This window comes from Rhea pennata, chromosome 4 (assembly GCF_028389875.1).
Source record: "Rhea pennata isolate bPtePen1 chromosome 4, bPtePen1.pri, whole genome shotgun sequence".
Taxonomy (NCBI): domain Eukaryota; kingdom Metazoa; phylum Chordata; class Aves; order Rheiformes; family Rheidae; genus Rhea; species Rhea pennata.
Window position 1 is genome coordinate 75,940,936 of NC_084666.1, and position 17,772 is coordinate 75,958,707.

Here is a 17,772-nt window from a genome sequence, read left to right on the forward strand (position 1 = left end):
ATGGGGAACACGTACTTATTCTTAGAACACATCACACAGTGAAAAAACACAAAGAGTATAGATAAATCTTCTGATAGAACATAGCATGAGTGCTACGTTTTTTCCACCTACACTTTACACCTGCCTTCATTCACATGCACACACCCACACAGGCATGACGAGAATTCTGTACTGCAGTTTGCACTCCAGTTTGCCTTACAGCTTAATAAAATCTTTACCATTAAGCACTTCATTCAGAAATGCAAAGCAGCTCCCTCCACCTCCCCCGATAGTATTTTCTAATGCAAACAGTCAGCCAAATCAGTTGAGTCAGGTTTGCAACGACTGCAGTTTCACAGCTTGCAAGCTCCAAGCACATACAGCATCCTGGAAATCAAAGCCCTAATGCCTCATACTGTCTGCGTGTAGGTGTAGCTGTTTGCAAAATACATAGCATATAGAACAGATGTGTGGTAGCAGCTCTACATTTAAAGATGGAATCAAGTGATGTGGGGCACGAGTCTGCTACGCAAATGTATATTTTTCCATATATTTTTCTACCATATACAAAAGCATAAGAAAAAAGAGCAAGAATTAATTTAAAGAACAATTAAAAGAACATTTCTACTTATCCACCTTCCCAAATACTCTTCCTCTCTTTCATGACAGCAGTGCTGGCTTTTTTTTTTTTTTTCTTTTACTGAAACACAGTCAAATCTAACAGTTAAATCTCAAACTATTTTTAACCCTTTAGGAACTGTAAAGAAATTGAATGTGTAGCAACAGCACAAACATACAGCATCAAACTTATATAAAAAGGTAAGCCTTTGGGTTTAGCAAAAGCATAAGAAGAACAGAACAACACTATGTGTGGAAGACTGAACTCATTGCCAGCACAGAAACCCACAATGCCACAGGCACAAATTCCAAGTTTCAACACAAGATTTTGGGGCTTGCCCTAACTTAACTTCATTTTCTCATCTGCTTTCTCTTGTCAGTTGTGAATGAGCACATTACTCTCTGATGCTCTAAGTGGACATCTGTCCATTAATTTCACCCATTTGGCACAGAGAAAATGTAGCCTTATGTCTTTTGATGCTGCTACTCCTCCCATAAGCCTTTCTGCCTACACTCACCTTGTGTGGCACAAAGTGATTTATCTCATTCAACCAAACCTGCTGGTTTCACTATGCCTTCTCTTGGGCTGGACACAAACATTCTAAGCCTGTGAATGGTCCCACACAAATTAGCAGGCTACTTGCACATCTAAGTCCAGTCAACTGATTTAGCTAAGTACTCCACAAGTTCCAGAACTAAGCTGTAGTTGTATTTTTCATATCTCCCAAATCTAAAGTGTATCAGAAAAGCATCAGAAACAAATTCATCTGATCTTGTATAAACAACAGAAAAGAAAAGAAAACCTTGAAAATCAGACACCTTCAGAAAAAAAATGGAAGAGGTATAGAGTGCACAAAAATATTAATGTAAAATTTTAATTAAAGTGAGAAGGCTCTTCAGGCTCTGGTATAATTCCATTCCTTTCGGTAGGAGTGGAGGTTTAGATTTGAAGCCCTAAGGACTTCTGGATGAAAACCACACAAACAGTCTCTATGATGCACCACAAAGCAGCTAGCAAAATCAATGTAGTACTTCTGAGAACAAAAATCAAGTTTCTTGGCCAGTAGTGAGAGTAATTTTTGATACTTGCTTCAGTGCAAAAACTGCCTCAAATAGATTTAACAGTCTTCAGAACTGCAGCTAGAAGGAAACTCAAGAAGCCTTTGAGTCCATTCTCCTTCTCCAAACCATAATTTTCTACACTTGAACTATTTCTGTCAGGAGAGAGATCCATATTTATCAGGAGACCCGCACCCTCACTTCCAATATTTTTCATTTATTTCTGCCACAAGTTTCAGCAGACCTGAATAAATACCAAATTCAATAGGGGAAGAAGAGGTCTCTTCCCCTTGCTCTCCTCAAAATCTTCAGCTGCTCCACCTATGCGAAGGAGTTTGAAGGGATAAGATCAGAGGGAAAACAAACTGCCATCTGAACAACATACCTCTCTAATTACCAGAGGTCCAGATCTTTACAGTTGACACTCACTTAAATAGAGTTAAAGGAAGGTTACAAAAGTGAGCTATGCAGTACACTTATTACAACTTTTGAGACCTTTCTCACAGAAGATTCAAGCTCTTCGGTAAAACCCCCACTGTCTGGCAAATTCAGAGGAATCTCTTTGAAGAGTCATGGAGAACTGGAGAGGTGCCTGAGGACTGGAAGAAAGCCAGTATCACTCCAGTCTTCAAAAAGGGCAAGAAGGAGAACCCAGGCAACTACAGGCCGGTCAGCCTCACCTCCATCCCTGGAAAGGGGATGGAACAGCTCCTTCTGGATGTCATCTCCAGACATGTGGAGGAAAAGAAGGTGATCGGGAGCAGTCAGCGTGGATTCACCAAGGAGAAATCCTGCTTAACCAAGCTGATAGCCTTCTCTGATGGAATGAGTGGCTGGGTAGCTGAGGGGAGAGCAGTGGACATTATATCCCTTGACTTCAGCAAGGCTTTTGACACTGTCTCCCCTAACGTCCTCCTAGAGAAGCTCAGGAAGTGTGGGTTAGATGAGTGGGCAGTGAGGTGGATTGAGAACTGGCTGAAAGGCAGAGCTCAGAGGGTCGTCATCAGTGGCATGGAGTCTAGTTGGAGGCCTGCGGCTAGTGGCGTCCCACAGGGCTCAGTACAGGGTCCCATCCTGTTCAACTTCATCAATGACCTGGATGAAGGGACAGAGTACCTCCTCAGCAAGACTGCAGATGCTACCAAGCTGGGAGGAGTGGCTGACACACCTGAGGGCTGTGCTGCCATTCAGAGAGACCAGGACCCGCTGAAGAACTGGGAACAGAGGAACGTCTTGAAGCTCAGCAAAGGCAAGTGCAAGGCCCTGCACCTCGGGAGAAATAAACCTGTGCACTATTACAGGCTGTTGGCTGACCTGCTGGAGAGCAGCTCTGCACAGAAGGACCTGGGAGTGCTGCTGGATGACAAGTTGACCATGAGCCAGCAATGTGCCCTTGGGGCCAAGAAAGCCAATGGTTTCCTGGGGTGCATTAGGAAGAGTGTTGCCAGCACGTCAAGGGAGGTGAGCCTGCCCCTCTACTCAGCCCTGGGGAGGCCTCATCTGGAGTGCTGCATCCAGTTCCAGGCTCCCCAGTACAAGAGGGACACGGAGCTACCGGAGAGAGTCCAGCGCAGGGCTACGAGAATGATCAGACAGCTGGAGCATCTGCCCTCTGAGGAACGGCTGTGAGAGCTGGGCCTCTTCAGCCTGGGGATGAGCAGACTAAAGGGGGGATCTTATCAATGTGTACAAGCACCTGAAGGGAGGGTGTCAAGGGGACGGGGACAAACTCTTTTCAGTCACCCCGTGTGTCAGGACAAGAGGCAATGGGCAGAAACTGAAGCACAGGCAGTTCTGTCTGAGCGTGAGGGGGAATTTCTTCCCTGGGAGAGTGACAGAGCACTGGCACAGGTTGCCCAGAGAGGCTGTGGAGTCTCCTTCTCTGGAGATCTTCAAGGCCCGCCTGGATGCAACCCAGTCTAACATGCTCTAGCTGACCCTGCTGAGCAGGGAGGTTGGACTAGATGATCTCCAGAGGTCCCTTCCAACCTTACTGATTCTGTGAATCAACTCACTAGCGTTTAAAAGTTGAAAATTTAGTCCACAGCTACGAGGTAAGCTGGTGGCCACAACAACTAATGCAGATACACGCTCAGTGTACAGAACATCATAGCAGCCATGAGAAAGCCTTGCAAAAAGACCATTACACTAAAAAAAAAAAAAAAAAAAAAAAAAAAAAAGCTAATTTCCTCATTGAATCAACTTCCTTTCAGAAGATGACACTTTCTGGTTACAGGTAGTGACAACTGTCACAGGTAATCAGGTATAGTTAGTTATCAACGCACTCCAGCTGATGCTGAAAACTGAGATCTTGCCAAAAGTAGCTATCTGGAAGGAAGGTTACCAGAACAAGATGTTGGTATCAATAAAACGAAGAGTCAGAGGCTGGAAATTAAGAAGGGCAAACAAGAAGGAGAAAATGGAAGAATAAGCTTGTCGTGTTTCATGCATTACACAGAATAATAAAGAATGGCATCACTATCACTTGTAAAAGTCTGCAGCAACACCCACCATACAGAAAATAGAGATACAGAAAAAAAAAGATGAGAGCAGCAATTTAGTTCAGCACTAGCAGCTCTGCACTAGATGTATAACTAAGAGGGGGGAGAAATGGTAAATGGACAGTTTAGAGCTGAATCAGAGGAACTCAGCACTATACTGGAGGTACCATCCATAGATGAAGACCTCTGATAGTCCTATCAAATATTCACGGAACTAACAAGTTCCGAAATCCAACATTTTTCAATATGCCTTCCTGGGATGAGGAAGAAGGGACAAGGAAATAAGGTGGGGGGAAGCACTGAAATAATCAGGAATGATCCTCATACAACTCAGTGCTTTGAACTAGTCCAGGATTCTATTTTCCATTGTGTGAACTCATCTCACAGCCAAATTAAAACAGGGGTTCCTAAATAAACAAGGATGTTTACTGCTTCCGTTTAGCTACATCAGTGAGGAGTTCCAGATCTCTCAAGAGCAATGAGGAACCAATAGCATGACAATTTTCTGACTGTATTCGCTGTTGCATTTAGGTCGTTCTCTTGAATACCTTGAGAACAATCCTGCATTTGCACATTTTCAGCTAAAATCCTCTTCATGTCCCACATTCTTCCAAGACGACAACCAAAACAGTGTCCCTCTTCACTACACTCATTTCCACCTTGCCAGCATCTCCTGTTCAACCAATTTAAGAGCTGCAGTACCAAAAGTGAACACAACCCAGGTCTGCAGGTCCTTTGTATCCTTTACAAGCCATTAAGTGATAGGAAATGTGAAAAATCGCTTTGAATAGTCTGAGCTATGGAAGTAATTACGAACACACACCACTCATCCATTTCAACTAGCGTTTCCAATGAACTTTAAGAATTGTGCATACTTGCTGCCCACATCATGGCTAGAAAAATACCAAAGGTCTGAAGTACTATTGTGTAATCACTGTTTCACTCCTTGATGTAAACTTACTTTTGTTCCTTAACACTTGGTGCTTCAGAAAATCTCAGCCTTTAAGGAGTCGTCACATTTTACGCGTACCTAAAATAAGAATTCTGCAGGACAGAACAACAAATCAGAAAACCCAGAGAAGGGTGAACACAAGCCATTCACATTGTAGTGCATCTATTAGATAAACACTGAAGAAAAGGATACATGTTTTTATAGTCAGAAGAAGATCCAGCATAATGGGATCAACACATCAAGGAAAGGAGGAAGAGGAAAGAAAAGAAAAGAAAAGAAAAGGAGTCAGAAACATGAAATGCAAATCTGCCTAGATTTCTTAAAATACACAGAGGAAGAACTGTTGAAGTAAACCATCGGTCTAGACCACAGCATGGGTGTTACAGGAATAAACATAATAGCATTACCTAGACACACATTTCTCAGAGTTAAGACTGAATACTAAGCACCTTCCTAGTAAATGCTAAAGCACACAGAAGATTGACTTCACTCAGGCTGGCTACACCACAGCAACGTCTGCAGATGACTTAAACATAGAAATCACCCTCTTAACCACCAAGTGCAATAGCAATACTTTCCATCCATGCATTTCCACTTTTATTCTTTCCAACAGGAAAGAATTCTTAGAATATACACTTTGGAGCAAAGCAAATGAATATACTCTTAGTTCACTCCTAAGAGACATTTCTGAATTCTGTCTTTAAATAACATACCCCAAACACATACAGCGCCCACTATTCTCTGCTCTCACTGATTGAACTATTATAAAACTCAATACAGCTTATTTCTAAGGGCTTTAAATCAGATGCAACATAAAGCAGAGGCCTATCACTCAAGCAGAGGTAAGAAGTCTGTATTTAAAAATGGTAGTAAAAAGCACCATGGCAGCCCAATTGTATCACATCTGATAATTCCCAGAAGTGACATCAGTGCTGAAACAGTCACTGGAATGCTAGATCAGCTCTGCTTGCTCAAAATAGCCTTGACCAAAATATCCCTCACCCTTCTGGGCCTGGGCTTTCAAGAGCACTGAACTTGAAACAGTTTTATACTGAAAGAAATGATAATAATGACCACTAAAATTAGGCTGAAATCACTGTATCTAACTTCCATCAGTACCATGCAGCAGAACTTGATCTAACAACGTGAGACCCTGCGCTCAGAAGTACAATACTGAATAATATATTCTATAGCTAAACTTGCATGCCACATCCAAAACAAAAAAAGTAATTGACATCTCATTGCATTCCTGGAAACAGGTATGAAACATGATCATCCAGTGAGCAGCACAAGAAATTAAAAAAAAGTACAAACATACCCACACAGCTGCTTCCAAGTATTCTCCAAAGCTGCACCTGCTAAGACTCCATTTTGAAATTGCATATCCTGAGGTTTAGGGGCAAAACAATTTTATTTGCACAAGGTAATTATGAATCTGCTCTCAAAATAATCAGCAGAGCCTGTTGTCTGCTACAGGGTACATTCCCTTCCCCTTACTTATAGGGGGTAAACACCTACACCATTTATTTATGCAGAGCAAGTTACAAACATTCCTATACCGCCAAATGAAAGTAACCGCAGTACAGTTGCATAACTACTAGGAACAGGCCAAGGCAGAAACGTTTATATAGCATGGTGCATGCCACTGTAGCATATCCATGCGGTAAGCGCACAAGTATGACTATCTGGTCCTAGAGGGAGAAAAACTAAAGCTAACAGTAACATTGCATGTCATCCCCAGTACTTGTTCTTTCCTTTAAGATAGCTGGTTTCCCAGAGCTTTTGCATCAAAAGAAGTTAACATCTTAACTTTACTAGGTCCAATGCTCACGACTTTGGTTAGAAGAGGACAAAACATTTATACCTCTGAGACCTGAACTGCAGTATCAGATAAAGCCATTCCGAGTCAGATTCGGAGCTGTCAAGAAGCTGGACTTAATTGCTTGCTGATGCTAAGACCACAGCAGGTCAGTTAGCACTAGAAAGCCTTTTGAAAGGACCCCAAAACTGAAGCACCAAAGTGAAATGCTTCAGGCAAAGCAGTTCTTACTAATTCCACATTTGAAACTGGATTACAACAGAGCCTCTGGAATCATTTATAGCATTAAGTATGGAGGACTTCTTAATTCAGAGACAGCAATCTGGAATTAAGATTGCAGGTTTAAATGGTTCCACTGGATGCATGCTCAGTGATACTAACTGCCCTTCTACCGAACTGTCAGACAGAGCCCTTCACTTCTCCTTTGAGGTGCTCTCTAATCTAGAAATCAGCTTTGAAAGAGATTCTGTAGTCACAAACAAGTTGTGCAGAATAATTAAGCTATTATTATGATGAGCAGAATTCTTAACACGTTTTCATTCTGATTTGGTTTTAAAAGGCAAATTACAGACTGTTGTTTCTTGCTCTTTGAATGTCTTGTACCATTCTCATGTTTTCATTTTTTTCTGTTTTTGAGGTACTTAGCCATCTGGCCAACCTAATGCACATCTACCCGAAGTCAAAGTTTTCCTTAAATGGCACAGGTAGTAGATAATAGTGACACATGAATGGTAATAGTGACTACATGAAACTAAACAAACGTTTTGGTTTTACTACATGCCTTCCAAGACACCTTCTCTGCTTCTTTTAACAGATGACATGACACTCAAATCAATGAGGTGACATGCACTTTTGTCAGATAACTGTGTAATTACTTATTAGAGGCTTCAGAAGCAGCAGAACATGCTTTTGTCATGTCCCAAGTGCTTCAGGTACAAATCAAGCACACGTAAACCTTTGAACAGCCAAATTCTGTTTGCACATCTTTTTTTCCTTAAATATTTAAGCAATCTGGGTAGTTTTGATTTCAGATAACATAACATGGCATCTGCCATGCATCACCTGAACCAGGAGCCTGCCACTTCCTGGCAAACACAACATAACACACCTTGGGACTCTGACAGATGAGCTTTCCCCACCCCTGGCCGACTAGCTTGCCCTTCTCTCAGAAGTCACTGCTTCTGCTGCAGAGACAGTTCAGCTCGTTGTGAAGCAACTGCTGAACTACCCGAGTTTCTAAGCAAGACTAAAAACACCAGCTTACCTACCAGCCCTGAGACTCAGCTGATCAACTCTAAGAGGGGGCACAGGAGTACTGACCAATACAGCCATCGCACCCGCAAAACAGTGGTAGCAATAATACCATTAACAGCAACCTGTATTTCCTGTAATACTTGAGCTAAATAATCAGTAATTAAAAAACCCCAACAAAATACTCAAAATACTCTTTGAGCCTTTTTTCTACTCTTCCATGATGCTTTTTCCCTTCCTATTTCTGTTCTTCACAAATACCTCTTCTTACAGACCTTTGAGAACGCAATTTCTTTCAGCACTTCATTTTTAAAGCTCTCATCTTTATTAAAAAAAGAAAAAGCAACTCAGCTGAGTTCTGCAGATATTAACTGATGGCTTAAAACTGGCCTGACTGTGAGGAAAGCACTCTGAAAAAGCTTTAGCACTGCTGATGCTAAGAGGGAGTGACAACTGTTAGCATTCCAGTTAGGCTGATGACTTGCTTTGTATTAGACAACATAGTATCTTTTTTGTGCTGTTAAAATTACACTCCCTCTGATGAAAGACGTTTGCAAAGTGTCCCTGACTCTGGGGGAGAGGGCAGGGGAAGACAACCCCCCACTCCCCACCCCCCCACACACACACTCTTATTTCAGGCAGATGCAAGTGATTTAGGACTTTGACATCTGGATTCTATTATTTGAAAACCTACCACCTTGGAAAAAACTCTGTTTATATCTCAGGTGACAAAACTTCCACTGTTTGCTTTTTTCAGCATGACATACTGTCCCTTAAATCCAGTGCTGGACTTCTTACAGAAGACTCCAGTGTTGTTTTTGAAATGGAACTGCCTATTTTCAACTGGACTAGCATCCACTAGAAGTCTACACAAATAACCATATCATCCTTCACTATACACCTAATTTTCACAAATAACCATATCATCCTTCACTATACACCTAATTTTCACATGCTATCATCTTACTTTCATCGTCTTCAACTAACTCACAAAGGACAAAGGCGTTTTCTTACATTCTCATGAACAGATTTTGCAAAGTGGCTAGCCATTTCAGGTGCTGTAGCTTCTCAGTGCTCATCTTGGGATATCTGGGTGGCTTCATTTCAAGATACTCCACTACATGTAAAGTTAATCTCCCTAATGATGGAATCATAGCACTCGGTCCTTCTGAAAATATTGACCATCCAGTACCAAAAGATTCTTCACTCTCTCTGAATTAATGACACTCTGGAGAAAATAACTAGATGCTAAGAATTCTGAGCAGTTTTAACCTACCTGGTTCAAATGCCAGAAGATATCTGGTTCATGTTCAGTAATTGAAGTACTGCAAGGGAATACATTGATCTTTTTAAAAGGCCACCCTAACACTCAGCACAGGCAAGGGGGAGGAGGAAACAGATTGTGACACACCATGCTCCATGCCTTTGCCATTGTTAATAAAATTTCATCCATTTTACACTTGAGGAATTGGCTGGCTGAACATTAAAAAGATACAGTGATGAAATAAGGCAACACACACTGCTCTAAATGCTGGCATTTCTTGATTTCTTATTTGTCTTCAACAGAATGAAGTGTTGCATGGTTCTCCTTTAATGTCGGTGGACTGAGTTATTAAATAAATGACTGTGTGCAATGGCAGTGGCCCATGACACGCAGCTATTTCATACTCACAATGCAAATTCAGCTGGATGGATGAAGCTGTCATACTGCATCCTCAGTAGGGTATTTGTTAGTCTCATTTTGCTGCTGTCATGGGCTATATATGTTATTCTGGCCTGGTCTCATACTAAACGAGCTCTGAAATCTCTGGTAGAAAAAGTGTGGAAAGCAGAAAAGAAAACGCACTTCTTGATATGACTTTCAGAGTAACAACAGAATCAGAAGTTGTTGCTCAACTAAATATAGAGTAAATGCAGGTTTGGAAGCAATTCAGAAAGCCCAAGTGCATCATGCTAGATTTTGAGGCTGAATTTAGTAAAGCTTTTGCAATTGCATGATAGGGTTCTCATCACGATCTGCTCCAGTGAATCTCCGTTATACTGTTGCTGGGCATAATTAGCATATGCAGGATTAAGGGAATGAATAATTACCCTTTAACTGACACCAGGAAAGGAGGATGAGTGAAGTCAAAAGAGGCTAACATGACCTAGCACCTCCATGATACTGCCACCCAACAGGCTCCAGCTCTAGCTCCAGGGAATAGAGAGAGTATCTGCTCACTGCAGTCAGTCAAATGCTTGGCCCTCCATTAGCACTATTAATCATGGTGGTGATATTTTTCAAGGCATGTACTTGCATACTGGAGACAATTGCAACATAACCAAAAGTCACTTCAGAAATACTACCAGAAGCCAAATTTTTTCAGGCAAAGAGCATTATGGTAAGACTTGAATGAGCACATCTTAGAAATAAAAGCTGATGTTACTCACGGCATTTCTTCTTGGAATTCAACCCCCATAAGACTATGGGGATTTAGCTTCCTGCAGTCTTGCCCAGTAAGTAAAGCCCTAATGATATATATGCAGACACACAACCACACCACCTTGTACACACATACACACACATATACAGCTTATAAAAGCCAAAATAACTTTGGCACAACAGAAAGAGGTGGTTGTCAACAGAAACAGATGGTCAAAGAATTGGGCAAACACTCAGAGTTCCAGAAATGAAGCTTTTGCTTTCACTCTAAACGCCACACTTTCTTAACCAGTTCCAGACAAGAGGATACATGAAGCCAGTCAAAAGCTAGCTTTCTGCCAGGATTCTCTGTTTTCATGACAAAATTAAAGAGTCCACAGATGGAATAACTCAAAGCTAATTTTTTACACAGGTTGGTCTCCCTTCTCTCTCTCCTTCCCACAATTCCAAACAAGAATAACATATTGGAGGAGATTAAAGTAACAACTACAACAGGGGAGTAAAATCAGAGAGCGAGGTCATTCTGTTGCCATGACTTCAGTACAGAAGGAGCCGTATTTAATTTGGAGAAAGTACTTCTTTTGCACTCTGGCCTAGGAAACATGTTTTAGCTGAAGCCTGACAAAGTTCAACGCCATCGCTCCAGATTAACTCTTCTCACAGACTTCCTTGCCCAGACTTAGGGCAAAAATCTTTTTTCCTTTGCCTCGGACACAACTCCCACTGACATCAGCAAGACCACGCATGCTCCTAGTGCTGTTATCCCTTCCTTTCCCACCCTGTTCCCATCTCCCTCTTGACTCATGAATAGAGCCCAAGGCAAAACAGGCAAGATAAGAAGTTGATCAAGAGGACGTCCGACTTGCAATCCAGTAAATCGCAGCTGGAGTCCTTGGCTTACAAGTGACTAGACATCCCTCTGAATATAGTTAGGCTTTCTTTTAACTACTAGAAGTTCAGAGAAGTAACCATACCATACACCACATTCAGTAATAGTAGGTGGGAAAGCAAGTCTTCAATTTTAAAATCTTTAAACTAAAACAACCAGTAACATCCAAGCAGCATATCAAATTATTTTTCATTGTCCTCGGATGAATATATCCAAGTACTCATCTAAGAACAGAGGCATTCAGATCTGCACACTGGACCGAGCTCTTCACATCTTGAAGGGCCGCTGATTGCCACCATAACCACATTGTGGTGTCTTGCTTAAAAGAACAGAATAGCATCAAGAAAAGGGAAGACTGGATTAAAAAAAGAAAACAAATCTGCTGTAGAACAAAGTAAAAATATGGTTGTTAGTTGCTGGAATGTAGAAAATTGAAGAAACCCTTTGTAAAAGGCCACATTTAAGATTAAAGACACAAGCTTCAACCAAAAACAGAGTGTCATTGGCCAGTGCAATACTGTTAACTTTCCCTGAAGGCAAATGTAGTATGAGACTACCATTGCTTATGGAAGCTCTGCCCGAATGTCTATTTGCATACAGTATAATGTTACAATCCAGTACTAATGCTGAAATGAAGCCACTTACAGGACCAGCAGTAATTATTATTTCTGAGAAGAGTGGAAGTACCAGCTATGTCGAGTCAATTAATAGTTACACTTAAGGCAACTGAAGAATAACTATCAGAAGACTTCAACACCCTCTCACTAGTCTTTTGTCAACATTCTGTACAGGGCGAAGGATGCAAGAACAGATCTCTCTCTTTTCTTTTTTAAATAAAGTCACTATTGCCATGCTACAATTCACAACCACCACCCTGCTACATCAATCTCCAAGAGTGTTTAAAAAGCTTAGGTAGAAATATCAACACTCAGAATTTTGACCTTTGACAACAGCCATTTCCTGCATGCGTGCATGTTGTTGTTGGTGGTGGGGGGAGCGCAGGAACAAAAACAGAAAGAAAACTGGCCTTCTTTACAGAGTTCTGCCCTGCTGTTAACATCAGATTCTTCCCCCCTCCTTTTTGGATGATAGTATTTTTAGAAGTGAAATTCAAACTGGCATATCCAAAACTTAGTACAACAAATCCTTTCGTCACTCATCTTTCCTGCATACGGCTGCTAATGGAGCCTTACAAGATACGAAACTAGTGCAGCGAATGCTTGATTTTTTCAAGTCATATGCAAAGTAGCAAGATCCCTGAAGCATCATACATTGGTTAAGATATTTCTTATGTGATGAAATAACCTGTTTCACATTGCTCCTTCTTACAGTCCTACACAGTGAAAAACGTGCTGATGTTCAAAAGAGCGTTAGAGCCTACACAACTTTTCATACTTTGTATATTAAAAAAGTACTCTTCCAGTTTAATACATACAAAGTTCTCCAGTGGCAAACTCCGATCCCTCTGTTCTGCAGACTCTATAAAAATACTAGATCTAAAACTGAAACAAGCATTAGTAAATCCCTATAAAATTAAAGCTGAACCACACAAAAAGCAGCAGCCGCCCCAATATGCCCTTTTTACTGACAGGAAGTTGAACTGGGAAGGTATTTTACTACTACTCCCTCTTAGACTCAGAAAGACACATGCCTTCATCTGCCCAGCCTCAGATCACTACTGCAAAGTCAGGATCACCCTACCCATCTAAGGATTCAGCTGATCATCTTTTCTCTCTCCTCCTTGTTCTTCTGCCAGAACAACCACAGCTTCTGAATGTTTACTTCCTACAGCAAAATAGGTATTGTTTTGTTATGTCGTGTAAGTGTTTTTGTAGAATATCTTCTTAACACAAATCTGCACAGCAAAACTTACTTTACCATGTACATACATTAACTGTCAATCATGCCAGGATTTTCTTTTCATAAAGCACCCATTATGGGACTGAGCGAAGTGCTCATTAGCCACATTGAACACTATAAATGGTGGAGGTTATTTCACTGAAAGACTGACCTTTCCAAGCAACACGTCTCCAAAACAAAGTGCATGATCTGCAATGTTTGAAGTTCTTCCAGTTAATTGGAAGCTCTCTCCTTCTTCTACATTTTGTCAAATGCAGAACTACGTTTACAGTAATTGTCACTGTAAATTCTAAGTGACATGAACTCAGGAGACATTTAATTCCCAAATGCATGCCAAAAAAAAAAAAAAAAAAAAAAACCACTACTGTTGTTTGCACTACACTATTAGAGCTGATCTCCAAAGTACAACAGGTAATGGGAATTTGAGGAACACACCTTTACACATGAGCTCTCGCCCTCTGACTTCAATGGTAGTTTCATTTTTGATGACACATAATGGGATGGTTGGAAAAAAAAATAGCTATGCAATAATGCAAATGCAGCAAGTTGAAACAGCAGACTTGGCATCAGCCTGATTTCTGTAACTCACCAACAAGCTCAGCTGAAATCTAGGGTTGGACCACACCAAAACCCCCAAGCCAATGTGCAGTTCCATCTCCCCAAGATATGCACAAGCTCAGCTCTGGCTGAGCTCCAACTTGGAGCCGAAATACTCCAGCTTGGGAACACTCAGATACAGTCCACAATTCTGGCCCTATAACCCTCCTTCCCAACTTACCTAACTAACTTTCAGATATAGAAAGAGTCAAGTCCTCTCCTGTAGAGAAATAACTTCAGATCTTGTCACGTAAAGGGACCTGAATTTCTGCTTTGTATCTCACATTTTGGGCCTCTAGCAAGTACTAGAACTTTAGAAATACTTTTCCATATTAGAAAAATCCTATTCCAATAGTTCTCTCTCCTGTTTTGGGCTAAGATTTCATCTCCTTCTACAGACACGATACATACCTAGGTCCTGTACCTTAAAATTATTACAAAAAGCAAATAAAAAAAAAAGGAGGAGGGGAAATAAATCTCAGCATAGTAGATATTTAGTCAACCACCTCTTACTCTATCACTTATTTTCTACGCTTCTAAGTATCAGAATTTCCATACAACCTTGTTCAACTTCCCCCTTCAGCTTCCCGTAATTTAATACACACTCACTCTCAGTAGAGTTATTACATGTCTACACAGATAAACAATCTCACAAGCTAAGCAGTAAGTTGACATTAGCTGGTTGCTCTTAACACTGTCTTGAAGCCTGGTGCACATTCATAATACTAGAGATCTTCAGCTGCAGAAAATCCCAAGTAAAGTGTTCATAGCAGAAAGCTAAACATATTTTAAGCTAGCTTTACCATGACCACCTTTCTGCAGTTTCAGGAGATGACAGGAAGTATGACTGCACATACATGATGAATATTTTTTTTTATTGGATTTAATGCCTGTCACTTAAGATACTATTTCTTTTTTCCGTTGGCTGCATGATACAAACCATCACATACTGTTTTGACAGCGCCAGTGTGAGGAGGGGGGAGAGAGAAGGTAAAAAGGGAAGACAAGCACACAGAGTACAACAGGCAGAAGATATATCAAGTTCTAACACAGGTAGTGAATAGTCTCACATACACGCTAGAAGGAGGATGAAAACTAACCATTGCAGTAGTATCTAGAACAACCCAGGAGCACTCGTTGACCTTTAATTCCTCCTACCCAGTGATTAATACCATCTTTTCCTCAGGTTTAGCAGTCCATCAGACCTGACAAAATAAGGATTCAGCCAAAGAGGTAAGTGCAAAGACAGTGATCATACCCATATAATAATAAACATATAACCTACAGTACATATAAATACAGTGTAGCACTTCAGACTATAAATGGGTAGGTATGCCTGCAATGGGACTACAAATGACCTATTATAGAAAAAAAAGAAAAGCTCATCAGAGAAAGTGTATATGAGTTTTTAATTTTGCTTTGAGAATTCCATGATAAAATACAGATTCTGACTAAAACCCAGCAACACCGATGTCTTAAACCTACTCAAGTCTTTCTTTACTGATGAGAGCTCCTTTTGCTACCTATATTCCTAATCTTAGCTTACCACAGTTAGTGCACTGAAGCCCTACACTGTCATTAAAAATGCATTAGAGCTTAAAAATGCATTAGACCACTTCAGAGGAAGCCTTAAATTATAATGTAACAAAAAGCCCCTTACTTTTTTCCTCCCCAATATACAGCCATCACCCTCATCCTCCTGTCCTTCTCCCTGCTACACTAGGAACAACCAACCTCTGGCCATGGATATAACCTTGTGCTATAAGGTATTGTGCATAATGAATTCTGATCGTTTACACACACAACTATTGTTTCAGTGAGTACTAGATTCTCGGCAACAGCAGTATTGTACTGAATCAGAGTCAGTACAAAGGAGTCAGGTTTCTGAAGTTCACAAGCACCTTCACCTTCTTTCCAAATGGATTTCACTAAGACATCGTATAAAAGCTGGGCTTCCTTTGCCTAGACTAGCACATCAGAGAGATCTCACACATAAAAACAAGCAGTTGAGAATCTCAGGGAACAAGCCACATCACTGTTTAGATAGAGCTCCTCCAACAAGCAGCTATCATTTTTGGTGAGCAACCCCAGAATGCAGCAACGGTGGGACAAAATTGTAGGCAGAATAAAACTCCTCAACGAAGCCTGTAAGAAGGATTTAGGTAGTCAGAACATAACACGTTTCAGTCCTCATTAAGTTTTGGAAGTTTTACGCATTTTCACGTACCCAAGGAGTCATCCTTTAGCTCACGTATCCTTCTCAATCTTGCAGTAACCAAATAACCAAGACTCAGTCTTGGTTACTTTGAGTTACCACTGTCAGTGGCTCAGGGAACTTACATATGCATGCAAGGACATCAGGGAAACAAACTCAGCATCTCTCCACCACTGCTTTTTCTCCATACCCTCAGATGCCAGCTTCTACTCTCCCTATTCTGTTTCAACAACCATTACATAAATAGGCAAGAAGCCATGTATTTATCCTAAGCTAAGCATTCTGAGTTACTGTGAAGTATGCCATTTCTGCAGTACTTGTTTTCCTGAAAATGTGTGTCGTGGTTCAGACCAAAGATCCATCTAGCCCAGCACCCCGTGACAGAGGCCCAAAATAAATTCCCAGGAAAGGGTACGAGAACAAAGCAAGTATGCCATGACAGCACACTCTCCAAGCCCCTAACAGTTTGCAGCTGCAGCCTTTCTTGAGCACTAGGTGGCATTTCTGTTTCAACATCCCCCAACAGATTTCTATTCAGAAACTTGCCCAGGCTCATCTTGTGCCTGATGAGCCACCACTCACTCAGTCATACCTATCCACAGATCTATGCTTTGCTCCCAGGAGAACTCAAGGGCTGCCTCTCACTGTTCAGCCACACCCTCCATCTCTAGCACAGAAAGTCATCGGTATATATCAATGCAGACAGCTTGTCTAACAATCCTCCCTCATCAAAACAACGGTCTTGGTCTCATGATATATTAAAAAAAGACAGTAGATTTATGAGAAAATAAACCCTTACATTCTTTGATGCCGACCTGTCATGCATTTGGGACCCTACATAGCATAGAAGACTGACAAAATAGTAGTAAGGTAACTACCCCATGGTATTGCAAGCTACAGGTTCTCACAGTACTTCCGAGCTTATTCCATAGGCTTCTGCTATCCTCTCAATGTTTAAGTTATACAATATGATTAAGGGCATCATTAGGAATCTTTCAGACTAGGTCTCCAGTCTTGTACTCACAAAAGAAATGGAGGTGCATTTAATCTGGTGAGGATCTAGCTTGTACCTTAGAAGAGCTGGAAACACATTCCCCCTTTAATAGTTTTGCTGGTTGCCTACAGCTGCTGGATTATTTCATTGGTTTGGTAAAACCCTTCCTTTAACCTCTACTGCAGAGTCCAAGTTGCCAATATTGGGAATATCTCACGCAGAACTACCGGTACAAACATGAGTCCAAGCCAAAGCAGGCACAGTAGGGTCAAGACTAACACAAGAGGTATTACTTTCACTGCTGTAATTATGGCTCTACACAGAGCATGCAGTGATTCAAGTTCCAGTTCCACTCTGCTACCAGCCTCCTGCTGAGAACAGTGCAAAGTCTCCACCTTTTCTACACCTGTAACACTCCTTGACTATATAACAGGAATAATGATTAGTTCTTTGCTTTTCTGATACTAGCTCCTCACAGCAGAGACTAATTCTTAACACATACAGCTCCCAGCACTGTGGCTTCCAAGCATTGGAGTTGCTTCATGATGCTCTCATGTATTACGGGGCCTACTGAAACAGCAAGGCCATCATATTCAGGAGAATATCCCCTCTTGCT